At 39.3% G+C, this 15190-nt stretch overlaps 1 protein-coding gene across 3 annotated transcripts in view; it reads right to left on the reverse strand.

Annotated features, from left to right (window-relative positions):
• The window catches only part of TBL1X (transducin beta like 1 X-linked), a 196067-nt gene that overhangs the window by 108491 nt on the left and 72386 nt on the right, over nucleotides 1-15190 (reverse strand). The window lies entirely within an intron of this gene.

The raw sequence follows: 15190 nt of genomic DNA on the forward strand, positions 1-15190 counted from the left end.
AAACGGGGCCTTGCTGCTCTTATCTCCCCATCCCAGAGCTTGCCCACTTCAATTCAGCCAACACCCTACATGTTTTGTGGATCTTAGCCAAAAAGATTCTGGAGCTACACAACCATTTATTTCTGTGGTTTTTTTTTTTTTGAGCTTCTCAGTACACAATGATTACTCTATATTGAAATACAATCTTTACATCAACTCAATACTGCAATTTGCTTACCATGAAGCTGTGTTACATACATATCTATGGAATCATATGTGGTAACTTACATTTCCTCTTTTTACACACCATTTAGCTAGAAAATAATGAATGACCCCTTCTTATAGATCAGGTTATATTCTTTTAAAACTGGAAATTAAACTTCAATTAAAATGAAGGAAAAAATTTCCATGTTTTAAACACAATAAGATCTTTTGAAACAGCGCTTTACCAGTTAATAAAGGTTTATGTAAGACATGCATGACATTAAATAAAACAGTTTTGCATTTTGAACCAATTCAATATATACAAGAGAAATTATCTATAACTAGAGAAATTAACTGAGTATTTCCGGTCCCTATGTCCTCCAAGATTTCAAAAGTAACAGATCTCATGCTCTCTTTCTTGGTTTTCTAATTGAGTAACTCATTGGGAGAAAGTAGGGGCTTTCCTAACTAGTAATCTCCCAAGCAGTTTCTCATCTTTAAGCTGTTCGCTAAATTGATAAGCAGAAATTAAGAAAAGCCCTTTCCCTGCTGGAAAGGCTACAATTGCCAAAAGCAAGTTTACTACATTGGCCAGATTCAGATCCGGAATTAGTCTTCTCACAATTGAGTCAATGACTTTCTCTAAAATTCCAGTAGCAAATACTCTCTGACTATTTTTTTCATTAGATCAATGCAAATATAATAATTCGGGAGTTAGCAGCTCCCAATTTTGCATAGGACTTATAGGCTGTGATTTTGTATTTCATATTAAATTGCTAAAAAAAAAAATCTGTTCTGTTTCTAGTGAACATTCAAATATTTTCTTTTTAAGATATTCATGTTGACATGTGATTCAGCAGAATCTTCTCCTGATGCAGCAATTGTCTGTAGTGGAAGCAGTGTGTCAGGCAGTACTGCTGGACTTGCAGAACGATGATTAAAAAGCATGTCTTAAAAAATGAAAGTGGTGAGCACAACTATAAAGAAAACACCCAGAGAAATCCAAGCAAAAGACTAAAGACAAAGATACAGAAATAAATGCATAGCTCAGTTCCCGAATTAGTTTGCAGTGCCAAACTGATCTCCCCTTCTGTAGGGTCACAGCCAAGTGTCATTCCATTTGTAATCTAAACTGAAGCTAAAAATATACACAGAAGTAATATTTGAAGAGCACAAGTATATATATAATTGATTTTCTATGAAGACTTTAGGAGATGTCTAAATCCAAAGTAATCTTTAGAAACTATGTTTAACAGAAATACCAATTCTTGCTAAATACTGGATTTCCCCTAACTGCCTTTATTTAACCTAACTGACCATAATGTCTAACAATTTAGCTCAGTTTACAAACAGTTTCCATCAAAACAGACTCTCACACAGACCAGTCTGTTAAACGGAAATCTTCGCCTCTCCAGACAAGTTTTCCTCTGACACTTTCCTCTTTTCTGTATCACAAAGGCTCTGCCTGGGATGAAAAACCGCATGAGATGAACCTTCCTTTAATTAGCGTAGATTGCTCTACCATGAATCAACAAATACATGACACCAGTCCCATCACTATGGTTGTCTTGGTCTTGACGGTCTATTCGTTTGCTTCCATATTCCACTACAACTTAACTGCCTTAATCCCCAACATGTCACTCACCTTCTTATTTCGCTGGGTGCCAATTCTTCACACTAAAAGGCAGTCTGTAGTACATGTATGGAATTTTTTTTAATTATGTCTCCAACTTACCAGCTGTCAAACTCTACTTGACATTTACAATAATGTCTGCAGAGTAACCTGTATCTATTCCAGTTTTTTTCCACTATGAACTACCCTTGCTCTTTCTTTATAAATTCACTTGCTTTGTACTCTTCATATAAATGTTATCCTTTTTTCATTTACATCTATATTATGACTGAATATGAAATTAGAAATAGAAAAACAGTACATTCTTTATGATGAGGTTGAATTGCATAATATGTACTGAACAATTCCTCTTTACTTTGGCAGGCAGAATGCATATTCTCCTTTATTCTGTTCAGGCATTCAACCACCACTTTGGACTTTGGGACAAAAAAGCTAAACTAAGTTTTCAGTGAAGATTTGCTTCAGACCTCCACTATAAAGTAAAAGCTATATCAAGCAACAAACAGTCAGCTTAAATCCCAAATGTTTTCATGTTTTGCATTTAAGCTTGGATGATAACTTTGCTCTTTTCCTTTATTGCAGCTCTCAACAATGAGCAGCCTCAAGAGAAGAAAATAGTTTCTCAGTTTGAAAATCATATGGAAAAGATCAGCTGCCCTAAAAAAAGTTATAAATGTCTGGACAAACTTTTCCCAGATTTTCCTTCTTCAGTTATTTAATGAACATATGGTTATTTATAATGTGAGTTACACTTGTAGTATTTCAAAAATTAGTTATAAACATGCCTAGAGCTACTCAGCTCCTCCCTACTGACCTTGCTCAATACACTCAAGCATTGCTTTCTTTGGCATGTCTTTGACAGTGAATCCCTGTTCTTCAACGTCTTCTCTCTGTGCTTTAAAATTCACCTTAGCTTTCTTCTCTTAGCAAGTACTTTATAACAGGTTATTTTAATTTCAGAAAGCTCATAACATCAGATATCAATTATGACAAATAAAAGCCTTGGCCAGCAGGCATAGCTGATTAAAAATACATATAAAATGAATGCAAGCTCAGCTATATTTTAAGCTAAGTATTTAAGGGACAGTAAGGAGTAATCATTTAGGTTAGTGAAACGTAGCAGAAGCTAATAGCTGTGTCGATGTCTTTTTGACAAGTACAATATAGACATGTGTCCAAGTGAGGCTCCTCTCCAAGTCAGGAGACAGGCGCTTCTGGAGCATGATGCACCTCATCAGTGAGACTCTGCCCCAGAAGGAGAGACCCTTTGCTGGGAGCACCTAAGCCTGGGTCAGGGATGGCTCCAAGGTAGACAGACACCTCTGTTATCTGACATCTGCGTAACCCATGAAATTAGGTGAGATGATCTGACCCAAAAGAAACTATGTTAACAGTAATAGGAATACAGTTAAGAGACTAGAAATACAGTCTTCTACTTTTCATTCTCATGAATGTATGTACGTGTGTGCATGTTTTGTTTTTTTCTTTTTTCCAAAGAAAAAGTGTTAGGCAACATCGCCCTGAAAATCCAAATTAATCTTCTTCGATGTTTAACTGTCTGTGGGGTTTAATGTAACTTTTCATGTAAATATATCAATTTTTTCAAAAATTCTTCCTATTTAATAGAGATTTAATTCTATTCAGTGTATCACTTAAAAAATGGCAATCCTTTCCAATCAATACAAACTGCAGATGTAAAATGTCCATCAGAAGATGGAAGGGCTTTTTACTCAACATCTAGCATTTACTCAAGTACTCTCATATACTGTTTTTTCTACTTTTGAATTCAATTCTATTGTAAAGAATCCAAAAGAAACCACTAACTGAAACATCAATGTTGCATATAGCCATGGCTTCAAATGAAAAAGAAACTGCTCATTTCTTATATTTCTTCTTAAAGTCTATGGAATTACTTTTTGTTTTAAATGTTTCTGTTCACCGTTAATTGCATTTTACACCTCACCTGGGGATTCCACGGAGCTCTGTCCTTGACTCTCTTATGCTCCACGCACAAGGGAAATCTCACTCAAAACTGATTTTAATTATCACCTATGAATAGATACTCTGTGCTCCAGACTTGCCTCTTCTATGCTGTCGACCAGAATCCTTATCCATTTCTGATGTGATTATTCTCCAGAATAATTTTGAACACTCAGTATACTTTTTCCCGTTCCTCTGCAGCCCTTCTTGCTAGACTACTACTAATCTTAAGTACTGTCAACATCACAGTCATCTTGTTTGTCACACAGACTTGCAACCCTCGATAACATTATCTTAACCTACACATTTGGAAAAAATCTCCACATTTACATAAGTAACTTAATTTTTCTATAGAATCATGCCATCATAGAATGGTTTGGGTTGGAAGGGACCTTAAAGGTCATCTAGTTTCAAACCTGTGCCATGGGCAAGGACACCTTCCACTAGACCAGGCTGCTCAGGGCCCCATCAAACCTGGCCTTGAACACGTTCAGGTGTGGGGCATCTGCAGCTTCTCTGGACAGCATGTTCCAATGTCTTTATTTTATTATTTTCAAAGTCTTTCACAGCCCTTCTCTAACCTCCTTTATCTTATTTGCATGTTAGTGCCCTTGTCTACTTACTACATTTCCAACTGGTAATCTGCATGTTCTTTTCATGTTTTCTCTTCTATTGGGAAAGTGTTTTCTTAAACATCCATCAAGCTACTTCACTAAGGTCCTTCATATTCTTCAGAACTTTAGAAAAGATGAGCATTTTCTAAGAAAAACGTTGCTTTGGTAAGAAAACCAAAATGTGCTTTCTAATGAGAAAAAAAATCCCTTCCTAAATTCCATTAGTACTTTGAGACGTTTTATTCCTTCAGGTGTGCCTTTGAAAATGAATGAGAAGAATGGCTATAATTAAAGGACTCCAGTTACTTGTCACTGAATCTGTTCAGACTACCACTGTTATTCCAGATTAACATCCTGGAAATTCATTCTAGACTTGAAAGTCGAACAGACTTACTCTGTTATGGCTAACTAAAGTAATCAAGATTTTCCACATAAAAATTTTTGCCACCACACCTGTTTCAATTCCATCAACATTACAAAGGCAGCCAGTTTGGCTCTACACTAGGAATTTAGTTAATGATCTAGTTGATGTCTCATCCAGAAAATAATTTAATTTACAATTCTGTCAGCAATTCTGCATGAATAAAAAAGCAGTAGACAGGAATTCAACACTTTAAAATACAAAGAATGTGAGGATCTGATCCACAGAATAAGAGAGGAACAAATAACCTAGAGTACAGGCTTTGAGTTTTGGAAAATAAAATTCTAAATGTTTAACTTTTTGTACTGTATGCTCATCTGAACATGATTCCTTGCTTGATCATGTTCTTACTGTGTCTTATTTTACTGTATGTTGTTAAAAAAGCAAAACCTGTAATTATATGAGAGTTTTATGGTACAATGAAACTCTTTGAAATCCTGGTCTCTCGAGCACCTTCACATCCCTCTGAACTGCTGAAATCAGGTGACACCATTACTGGTTATTTCACATTTACTGCAAAAACTCACTACCACCAAGGAAGGAAATTCCAAGGTGTGCTTCAAGAAGCTTTGCAAACAAAAAGCTCTCTTGGCAGATGTTTTATGTTTTAAGGTATTTTCCTAAGAAAAGCTACACAGTCTTCAAAGCTTTCTAACTCAGTCAGCTAGGAGCCCTGGGTGGAATTTCTACAAACCCATGGGTGACTTTGCGAGAAAGGCTTTTGATCATGGCCACTGGAAATCCCAGGACAAAGACAATAGCCTTCTCACTTCTTATTCTCAGCTGTTCCACAAAATCAAGATTAGCTAACCAACCCACATCCTCAAAAGACAGGGAGCTGGGTCACTACTGGAGTTTTATTTAGGTAAACCTCTACAATGCTTTCATCACATCACAAGGAAAACATCAAATATGTACCATTCGCAAGCTCTTTGCCTCTCTCTCAAATTTACAGCTTGTATAAAAAGAAACCAGATAAAAGGTCTAAGAGCAAAACTCAGACCGATAATACAGTTGAACACAAAACATCCCAAAAACCACAATGGATTAAGCAAACTTTCCTAATGAGGTTACTTAGTTTTCTCTTTCCTCATAGAAGTTAGGGGTCCATCCCCACCCCCATTCATTCATTTCTCCACGTTCAGGCAGAACTGATTAAACACTACGAAGGTGCATTGTTTCTTCCAGTCTTTCCTCATCATATTTCATCATGTAAGGTAAGTGTATAACTCAACTGGCTTATGTCCTCCTAAGATACAGTGGCTAAGATGGAGAAATAAATCCTTTGAGAAGACTGACAATAAACTCAGTATTCAGTAAGTGTTGTGGACATTATTAAATACAAAAGCATATGACAAGATCATCATATTTTAGTAATTGTGATTCGCTACAGTTTATCAGAAGACTCCTGCATGTGGGTAGGAGCTGTCGGACTGGGGGGAGATTTTGTTTTATAGGCAGTCAGTTATGGGAGATTACACAGTGAGAAGCACTGACACACACAGACACACATCACACACCCTCCTCCAGGCTTTTACACAACTTAAACATATGAAGACACAATAATTTGATGCGGGAATTTCTGCTTTAATTGAAATTAGCCCTTTGTTAATTTAGAAAAGATGATTCCTAACATGTGAGCTTAAACTTTTCTCTTACAACGAAGCTGTTTCTTATTTTCAGCTGAAATAATATTTTATCCTGTAACTTTACTAAAAAGAATTTTTTTCTTCTCCTAAGAAAATGTGTGCCATATTCTCACTTCATGTATAAGAATTTGGGTGGCTTAATTGTAACAGGTTTTAGCATACGAAAATCAAAGCTTTTTATGCACTGCAGTGTATTTCATAATATGATATATGACACACATTGACAAAATAAAAGAAAAGTTAACAATTTATATCCTATATGCCAAGTGTTTTCTTAATGGTACTAGAGAAAAGAGAAAAGGAAAATAAAGCCAAGGTTTCAACGTTAAACTATGTATCACAGCCACTGTACAGCAACGGCTGTGGCTATACTGGAAACAGAGAACACCAAGAGCTGATAACACTCCTCCTTTTCCTTCTCTGCCTCCATCCCCCAGTAGAAGCCGCACACACGTCAGACTCCTTTACTCTGGAAGGACAAGAGCAGAAATGACATCTCCTCAACATATGCCATGAAGCTACTAAGAGAAGACTATCAGTGTGAAATGTGGTTGGTACTTAGTCCTGCTAATTCCTCACTGGTCACTAAAACTTTCTTCAACTGAGGGATGAACACAGGCTAGGAACAGTACCCAAAGCAGTGTCATTTAATCCTGGTACTAATAGACTACAACAGCAGCACTGGTTAACACCTCACAGCCTTTTGGGGCCACATTATTTTCTTTATTTTGATAAAGAAAAGCACATGCACACAAGAGGTTCCCCAGACCAGCACCACTTAAAACAACAAAAACAACAACAAAACACAGGAAAAACCAAAGACTATAAAAAGACAAACACTGTAACAAAGTACCAATTAGTCTTACCCTTCAACAAAGCAAAAGCTTATCAAATAATAAATGAGTAACCTAATATCTCCTTCTGCCTTAAATCCTTTCCCATTCCTTGCCAACCCCCCCTTCCCTGTAAAACCAGATGGCCCCAGCAATATGCCCTGAAGGTCAACAGATGCACCATGTCTTTGGATGAAGAAAAGGTATATGTCTTTATTAATATTTCCAGATGATAAAACTGGAAAACACAAGGTGAAAAAAAGCACAAAAACAAAGCAAGTACAGTTACTGTGTTAAAATATTCAGGACACCAATGAAAATAAAGCCAAGTAGTGAACTCTTATTAACGCTATGAATAATAAATAACAAGTGAAAAGAAGAAGGTTTAAAAAAAAAGTACTATAAGAAATCATATAAAGAAAGGATACTAGATAACTCTGGGGACTGGTATGCATATGGCTGCTTATTTGTCATGGCTGTCAGAAGTTGTGAAATTCAAGATTTTCATGTTTTTACAAAATGTGCTCCTGCCTTTTGGCTTCATAGGAAACTGTGTCAGTGGGTGAGTAGATGAACACGCTCACAGGTGAATAAACAGGTGAACTATTTAGCCTGGAGTGGGTTGGCTGAGGCTTCATGCTGTTCCAGAAAAGTATGTCTGGAGAGACTCAAATGACTTACAGATTAAGCTACTCCAGATTTTCACTGGTGAATTTGAGGTACAAATACACATCTGTGAGTCTTAATGTGAAAACCGAGCGTAGTGACATTATTGTGCTTGATGCTTTTTGTGTTCCGTTACTTCCAGATCAAATTTGTCCAATTTAACAATAAAAACAACTTTTAACTGCCAAATTTATCAGATAGCCAGGCAGATACCTTTCCTCAGAACATCCATGATAAAATATTTTACCCTGCTCCCTGTCACGACTGGGAAGTTGCATGTTCTTTACCTTTTGTGCATGGGTACAATTGTGTTTATCACTGACAGCAATATGATTCCCTAAGTTGGATTCCAAGACAGACCTGCATTTTCAGGCTTAGTAACTGAGGTCTGTAGACACCCTGTAACTTATTACTTGTAGGAAGACAGAGGTGTATTTGTGTAGGTATTCTAAGCTCATGGCACATAAAAGTTGCACAGATTAACTTACCACCTTTTCCTCAACATGAAATAACTTGTTAGCCTAGAGTACCTTGCTCATGTGTCCTTGTACAAGCCTAGAAGATAAGGGGCTAATGTTAATGTGTGTGTCTTAAACACTAACAGTCAGACAGATGTGGAGCCAACCGAGGATTGTTGGTAATAACACACTGTGAGGAAGAACAGGATGTTGCTGGAGAATGGGACCACATGGAGGTAGGGCAGCCCTTTCCTGGGACAAATGTCCTCGTTCTGGCTCCTGGAGATAAGCACAATGTAGTCCAGGGCAAGCACAGGAATGTGGTCCAGAAGCAGGCATGGACCATAAGGGAGGATCAAGACCACCAAAGACCACTGAAACCCTCGACCCATTTCCAGCAGGGTCTAGAAGAATGGACTGAGAAACATCTCCAGGGCAGGGAAACTGAGCTATAAAAAGGCACCCCAACAAAGCCCAGGCACATGTACCCCCCAGAACCCTGGACATTCCATCAGGTGGATTGATGCTGATACCAGGACTGGTGATCTCTCTCTTCCTTATTTTCCGCCTTTCTTTGTCTTTCCCCCTCTTTAATTCATCTCTCTTTCTTCCCTTTTTCCCTACCCCTTTATCCATACTCACTGCCATGTGCTCATACTAGGAGATCAGGGACAAACTAATACATGTCAAGTGTGTAATTTACTAATAAAACTTTGTAAGTTTTTGCAGATGCTCTGACTTTTGTCAGAGCACACTTTTGACCACAAGCATCGACTTGGTGCTCCCTTCTTGGGTGCTCCCTTCCCCTTAAGGGACAACCACAGTCCTTAGTTTAAAACTCTATGCCCCAGAAAAAAAATATGATTCAGTTTAATTTCCTCATGGGTTCAGAAATACCAACAAACAAAACCTCTTCCAAGAGCATGCATTAACCATATAGCACCCTGCGTAGCTATATTATAAGAAAAGTAGCCTCTTTTTACTTAAAATAGATTTACGCCATCTTCTGAAATGAAATCTTTTATGCTTGTACACAAACAATATAATAAAGCCTATTCCTATCTGAAACTACAACCATATGAACCAAAAAGGCAACAGCTACCTGCTCCTAACAACACAAGGCCCATGTGGATATGCTACTGGGGCCAAAAGGTGTTGAGAACCTTTAGCCATGGACAGGTATCAGCCGTGCAAAGTAGCTTCCACCAAAGCAAATGATGCAGACAGATTGTACTTCACTGGCAAAACAGACAGGCAAGGAGGAATAACATAACCACTCCAGCTTAAACTCTGATGGTCAGAAGGTGTTCACCTTCAAATCTGAGGACCTGTCTCCAGTAGAAAGCCACTTCTGGCCTAGCAGAGATGCCATGTATACATGTAGAAAGTACTGCTTTGCCATCAAGGACCCACTGTCTTCCCAAACAGTACGAGGTACAATGGAGGCACCCACAGTTTGGCAGACATGGCCTCTTCCAACACTTTCTCTGGCCATAATACTCTTAAAGAGGGTTTGCAAATCCTGGATAGAGTTTTATGTTTCTCTTCCACTCTCTATGTAAGTCAGAATGCACCCAGTATACCACCACCTCACAGTCCAGCTAACATCCAAGCCAGAGGAGGTATATATCAGACTCAATATACCCTAAAGTAGCACTGCAAATGTATACTCTATTTTAAGAAAAACTAGAATAAAGTGCTGAGAAATTAAAATTATTAATCTGAATAACTGTACCCATTTCTATATCCCACCATAAAGACTGAAATCTGTAGAGAGGGTTCACTAGATTTTTTGTGCAAATAAGGAGTAACCATCACTGTGTCACTGGAGCACTACTACAACCTGGGAAAAGCCTGTTACTCATGAAATTGAAAAATAAAGCAGTGTGTATGTCAGTCCAGCAAAGCAAGCTGCTGATTTCTAGGTATGACTGTGTGGAAAGGGAGAAGCTATATGAGAATAAAAGACTGTGAAAGTTGCTCCATTTTTAAAACAGAGATTGCAAAATTGTAAACATTTTACAGTGGGTCAGGTTCAGTGCCTAACATCTGCAGCCTAGCATTCACACTGTGTAACAAAAATGTCTGCAGAGATCTCTCCAAAGCAGCTCCACATTATCAGTGCATTGAAATATTTATTCAGCAAGACAGAACATCAATAACATTACCTCGTAAGTTTTCTATTTTTAAAATATTTGGAATTGCACTAGATAGCCTAATGCTCAAACCACTTTGTTGCAATGTTTTCAAAAAAAATAAACAAAAACTCCTAGTCTCATCTGAATTATTTATTCTTCTCTTCAGAATTACAAGCCAGCGAATATCAGTATAAAAGAGCTCAAAGCATCCAATCCAACCAGCTGTTTTCAAGATATAACAGGAGACAGAAAGCCTGAATCAACAATAAAGTATCGTTATTTGTATTTAACTGCTGCCTAGGAATGCTAATCATGAATCTTATATGCAAGATTATATTAAAATCTAGAAGAATCCAGATGAAAAAAGAGAAAACTATCCTTATCCCCAGAAGGTATAATTTAAAATAAAGAGATGGATAAAGAGGTAAAGGGATAGATGTATTCTGGTAGATGAAAAGCAGAACAAAACAATGAATATGCCTCCAGGCCACACTGCAGAGGACACACTCATATTAGCTTGAGTACTGCAAGACATGCTACATTCCACAATTTTTCCTGTAGTAAAGTATGAGTGGCCCAGGTAAAGCATCACCCTAGAAAAGCCGCACTGTTTTGCTAACCATGCTAAACTTGGGCTTCTGTACAAAACCCCACACTGTGCAGTGCTGTTACAGCCAATAAACAAACACTGCTCAGCATTTTCAATGCAATAATTTGTTCTTCTTTGTTGCAAAGTGGATACCTCCTAGAGTCACCTGACCAGCCTGTTGCACTCTGCCCAAATTCATGTTGTCACAGACCTCGTGGGACCCATCCAAAACAAGGGACACAATGGAAGCAGGCAATCTGGTAACAAGCCTGCTCCAAAAAGCGCTGCAGTGGAGCCTTGCTCAGAGGGAGGGAGCAGCTCTGCCAGCTTCCATGCTGGCACAGCAGTATGAAACAGGTATGCTTTCCAAAGGGCTTTTCAAAACAAAACCTGCAGTTGTCTTACCAGTTTCATTTTCAGACTCCTCCACTCCAGTTGTTAAAAAAGAAACAACAACAGCAGAAGAATAAATATGAAGCAAACTGTAGTATCTCCTACAAATAGTACTCCTCCTATTCCTTTGGTACACACATAATTTGACTTTATTTTTCTTTTAAAAAACATTTTTTCCCCAATGAAAAAAAAAAAGGTTATCTGGACAGCTCTAAAAAATACAAAGAAAAGATAGGGAGAGTTTGATTCACAAGAACACATCTCCTCTTTGATACTGGTACAGCTGTGGGGTGAAGTGTTTTCCCCGGGCCTGCAGTGACACTGAAGCAGCACAGCTGACCTCCGGAACAGGGAAACAGCTACATGGGCACTCTCATGTTTCCACCCGACATGCAGTGCAGTTTTCACAGAAACAGAGGTGTTCTAGCACAGGTCTCATGGTGCTATGTTCAACCAAGAAAAAAGGTGCCCCAACCCTGGCAGTGTTCAAAGCCAGGTTAGATAAGGACTCGAGGAACCTGGTCTAGCAGGAGGTGTCCCTGCCCATAGTGGGGGGTGTGGGCTGGGACCAGATGATCTTTAAAGTCCATTCCAACCCCTTAACATTCTATGATTCTGTGAAAACATCTCTACAGCTCTTCATTACGAAATGCAGCAAGTACACTACCTTTTGCCTTTAACTCTGATTTGGACTACGTAAATTGTGAATATGCTCAAAAGCAACATCGGTCTTGCAAAAAAGGCTTATTGCACTACTGTGTTAAAGGGATGACAGGAAAGAACAGGAAAAACCTATTCAAAGGCATACAAGAAACCTATGTACATCAGTGCCATACTGATATTTGCTAGTACTTACCTGAAAACAATGCTTTTGGAACACTGCTTGGAAGCTGGTAGGAAAGCCCACAGTTAAACGCAATATGCCTGGCTCTGACTGGGATTTTTGGTTGGTTGGGTTTTTTCCTACTCTTTTTTTCTCTCCCTTATTACCATAAACATATGCAGATGGTTAAGAGCCTGGCTGTTAAGAGCTCTGGTAGTTTCAGCCCGAAGAGTCCCCAGGCAGGACCTACGAGGCAGAATGGGTTACATGATCCCAGAGCCATTGCTTCCACAGGCGCACACAGGCTAGACTGCATTTGCTTGAGCAGCTGATGACGGATTAAGCCCAGCAGATGAATACAACAGATAACTGTCACATCTTAAACCAGCACAGCTAAATCTACCAGTTTATGAGACAGTAGTTTATGTTAAAGGCCCAAATGCCAAAGGAGCTAGAAGTCCTTTTGAAAGACTTTCCAGAATATTCCAAGTAAGTGACTTTCTTGCTCCCTTAAGAATTTATAATTCCTTATGCCACTTCTGCCTTTTCCAACAGGATTCTGAGAGAATGAATTCATTAAAACATTGAGATCATTTGAAGAATAGAAGGAAACAAACTGCGGCAAAAAGCTAGAACAATTTGATAAAAATTGTTATTATCCCACTTAATGATGGGATAATGCATTTGAACAGCAGAGAATTTTGTAGTGGGTTATTCAGGGGGAACTGGTTTGTGCAGATCATTTCCGTATTAAGATTAAAACCTTCTTGGCCTAGACATCCTTCAATGTTAAGAGTTGCATGCATTTCTATTTCACATCACATAATGTCTGCTTATAATGCAATGCTATGTCACTCAAATGGTGAGAAAATTAATAAAGTCATTTTTAGAAGCACTAAATACTTAAGAAAACAAGACTTCATTATTATAATCGCTAAAAAGTAAGGGATTACAACACCTTGGAAGACAAATTTCAAGCTTAAAGTCTCACCTTGCATATACGTGCATTTATATACGTATACAGGGAGCACCCCTATCTGGGAAGGGTTCCCTCGGAGCACTGGTGAGGGTTTGGAATGTCTCCCTTCCACCCCTCCTCCCACCTTGCTGAATGGCAAACCTGCAAGGACTGAAGCGAGGCAGCTACCTGGAAAGAAAAAGGATCCTTCACAGTGTATTTATAAATGTTAAATGGCCTGGGAAACTGCTAAGAGATTTCTCATGCTCGGATTCTCATTTTCTCCTGCATGGCCATCCCTGGGACACGGCTGGAAAACAAGGCAGCCATTTTCTCATAAGCTGTTACATTCAGCAAACCAGATTGAAGTGCTTGATAAGCTGCTGTTCTCTTCCGTGCCTGCAGCGATCGGAAGGGAAAAACAACCCATCACCCAGAAACAGGTACAACCACAGCCATCTCTGCTGTGAGCTGGGGCAGGCAGCGCAGATGGGGCCGGGGGAGGAAGGGAGGGAGGGATGGATGGGGTGGCCTCCATGTGAACATCCATATTCCTGGGCAGCGCTACCCCTCATCTGTGCAAAACCTCACGGACATGTGACATAACGCTGCTTCCTCACGGTTTTGTGTTTCCAAGAATAAACTGCCACTGTGAGAAAATGCTTTTGTAGAACCTGTGTGTCCAAGATACTGCCCTGTGCGGAAAATGCCTCCAAACCTTGTGGTCTGAATGGGCAGACAGTGATTTTAATTGTGTTCGGCACAGGTACACATGCACCTGTAAGCCCACACATACTTGATGCAGTTTTCATAGGCAACATGGCTGTAAGTAACTTCTCTTACATGTAAGTAACCTCTCTGAAATAATTTCTTAAGAGACCAGACTGTCAAAACCACTGAGGACCCCGACACTGTACAGTATACAAATCTGGATATTCGAGATTGGTAATAGTTCGAGAATAGAAAGGTCTGTCCTTAGATGTAAAGCAAGAAGTCATGGCACTTAGATTTACCTCTGTCTTCTATTATAATCCACTTTCTTGTCAGTTTTGTAAACCTCCCTATTTTGTAGCAGCATTTCGAAACTGGGCAGCAAGAAGTCCTGGGCGCAGAGAGATACCTTTTCAGTCTCAGCAAAACATGTTCAGACTTAGCTATGCTCAAAGCCTCTGGAGAAAAAAAATTCCCACTCAGCTTCTGTCAACAGAGACTACTAAAACCCATTTGCTGAAGTCCCCCACTACCCTGTGCATGCTGCCCTGGCTCCTTGCTTCAACACAAAGTCAGGCTCCAGCCAGACCCCAGTGGGCAGGCTGCCCTGCCAGCTCACCCAGCCAGGCCCACAGGAAGTTCAGCAAGTGGAGGACACGTGCTCCCATTTGGCCACTCCTGATAGCTTCTGTTTGGCCGGCAGGAGAGTGCTGCACTGAGCTCCTTCTCCACGCGGACAGAGGTTGCACAAACAGAAGGTGATTTCCTGAAGCCATCAAAGTCCCCATGCCTCCGGCTCAGTTTAAACCACAGAGGGTCTGGCAGACCTGCCCAGCTTGACTCTGCTGGCACGTTTAATTCATTACATCCAATTCAGACACCTTTTTCAGGGGCTGGTCCGCAAGAGATAGCAGTACAATCCTGTTACCTGAGGTAATCATTTAGGTCAGCTTTAAGCAGCAATTTTGTCACGGAGTGCCAATGGTCAGGAATCCCAAAACTAGAACTGCTGTCAATACCACGTGTTTTTAGCACTACACCTACGAAGTTTCCTTTCTCTATAGAAAACAGTAGAACAGCCAAAAAGGTGACACACAAATAAAAATGCTATTAAGACCATAGAAAACCTAAATATGAGAAA

This window comes from Chiroxiphia lanceolata, chromosome 2 (genome assembly GCF_009829145.1).
Source record: "Chiroxiphia lanceolata isolate bChiLan1 chromosome 2, bChiLan1.pri, whole genome shotgun sequence".
NCBI lineage: Eukaryota > Metazoa > Chordata > Aves > Passeriformes > Pipridae > Chiroxiphia > Chiroxiphia lanceolata.